Genomic DNA, 2500 nt, shown 5'->3' on the forward strand with positions numbered 1-2500 from the left:
GACGTGAAGGCCTTAGAGGTGGCCAGTGTGAGGCAGCGGTGAGGTTCACTGCGGCTGGGAGGAGGTGTGTGTCACAGGGGTTGGGGTCAGGGGTTGGGGTCAGGCTCTCAGAGAAGAGAGCAGGGGACAAAGAGCCAGACATGATGAGATGAAGAGAGAGCAGGTGAAAGCAAGCGTCTCTCACTACCAGCGAGGAACAGAGAGGCTGGTTAGAGGGTGGAGACGTCTTTCCTGTGGATGTTTCTGGAAGCTGGTGTATATGGATCAGTGGTGCTGAACAGTGATGGTCTACGCTGAGCTAATGGTGCCCATCTGGGTGTACACAGGGTCACTGGGGTGTCACTGGGGTGAGGTGAATGGGCAGGAACGGTGAGGGAAACACACTGCCACATGTGTGAGAGTGGGAGTGAAGTATAGGCACCTGTGGACCTCACTGTCCTCAGCAGAAGACATCCATCTTTCTCCATCACACACACACGCACACACTCAAAAAAGCATTCCTGAGGAAACAGTGGTGGTAAGGCTCGCGGCCCCCTCTCTCAGAACACACACGTACACACACGTACACACACAACACACACGTACACACACGTACACACACAGGAGTGAACAACCACATGAAGAGCATCACAGTCAGTCAATTCCACTGACTAAGCCAAAGGAACTCAAACAGAGGGACACACAATCAGTGAGGGGTGGGGTTATGAATAAACAGAACATTATTTACAACAAAAGTGACAAGGTTGAACACAGAGCGAGAGAGAGAGAGAGAGAGAGAGAGTGAGAGAGCGAGAGAGAGAGAGCGAGAGAGAGAGAGAGGGAGAGAGAGAGGGGGGGAGAGAGAGAGAGAGAGAGAGAGAGAGGGAGAATGAATTGGGAGTAATATTGGATGTTCTGTATTTAATCATTTTTCCGCACCACATACTAAGTGAATATGAGTCCCCAAAAAAGAGAAATATATAAACAAACACACACTGCCTGGCCAAAAAAAGTTCACACACTAACATTTCGTTGGACCGCCTTTAGCTTTGATTACAGCGCGCATTCACTGTGGCATTTCCACAAGCTTCTGCAATGTCACATTTATTTCTATCCAGAGTTGCATTAATTTTTCCCCAAGATCCTGTATTGATGATGGGAAATTTGGACCACTGTGCAAAGTCTTCTCCAGCACATCCCAAAGATTCTCAATGGGGTTCAGGTCTGGACTCTGTGGTGGCCAATCCATGTGTGAAAATGATGTCTCATGCTCCCTGAACCACTCTTTCACAATTTGAGCCTGATGAATTCTGACATTGTCATCTTGGAATATACCCGTGCCATCAGGGAAGAAAAAATCCATTGATGGAATAACCTGGTCGTTCAGTATATTCAGGTAGTCAGCTGACCTCATTCTCTGGGCACATAACGGTGCTGAACCTAGACCTGACCAACTGCAGCAACTCCAGATCATAGCACTGCCCCCACAGGCTTGTACGGTAGGCACTAGGCATGATGGGTGCATCACTTCAGCCGCCTCTCTTCTTACCCTGATGCACCCATCACTCTGGAACATGGTAAATCTGGACTCATCAGACCACATGACCTTCTTCCATTGCTCCAGAGTCCAATCTTTATGCTCCCTAGCAAATTGTTTTTGCGGGTTAGCCTCACTGATAAGTGGTTTTCTTAAGGCTACACAGCTGTTTAGTCCTAATCCTTTGAGTTCCCTTCGCATTGTGCATGTGGAAATGCTCTTACTTTCACTATTAAACATATCCCTGAGTTCTACTGTTGTTTTTCTACAATTTGGTTTCACCATGTTTAAGTGATCGCCGATCACGATCATTCAAGATTTTTTTCCCTACCACATTCCTTCCTCTAAGATGATGTTTCTCCACTGTCCTTCCACATTTTAATAATGTGTTGGACAGTTCTTAACCCGATTTTAGTAGTTTCAGCAATCTCCTTAGATGTTTTCTCTGGTTGATGCATGCCAATAATTTGACCCTTCTGACACAGATCTTTTCCACGAGATCACAGGATGTGTCTTTCCACATGGTTGTTTAACAATTGAGAAGCTACTCACTGTATCAGTTAGGGTTGAATAATTTGTTGCCATCTGAAGCATAATCACCCATGCGGTAATTATCCAATGGGAGGCTCTTACCTATTTGCTTAGTTAAATCCAGGAGGTGACCTTTTTTTTGGCCAGGCAGTGTATAAAAACATCCCACAACTAGTACGTATATGGTGAACATTTTTGCACTGTGGCAATTTATGGAAAACTGATTGATGATCTACAGTGATTTTTGGCAAAACCAACTACCGTTTAATAGGCACTTTAATATTGTCTGTGTTCCCAAAGTGAGAGTATGTAAGGGTGAAACATAAATACTGAGCAAAAGAGGAGAGATCTAGACAGGAGGGAAGAGAGACTATGAGGAGCGCCAGTGAGCAGAGGAAGATGCCAAAACACACGCTAACAGATCTTGGGAAGTTCTGTGATTATACGAGTGTG

General features: G+C 45.6%; 1 protein-coding gene across 11 annotated transcripts in view; it reads right to left on the reverse strand.

The window, feature by feature from the left end:
* nfia (nuclear factor I/A) overlaps positions 1–2500 on the reverse strand; it is a 154276-nt gene that overhangs the window by 28099 nt on the left and 123677 nt on the right. The window lies entirely within an intron of this gene.

This window comes from Electrophorus electricus, chromosome 26 (genome assembly GCF_013358815.1).
Source record: "Electrophorus electricus isolate fEleEle1 chromosome 26, fEleEle1.pri, whole genome shotgun sequence".
In the NCBI taxonomy this organism is placed as follows: Eukaryota; Metazoa; Chordata; class Actinopteri; order Gymnotiformes; family Gymnotidae; genus Electrophorus; species Electrophorus electricus.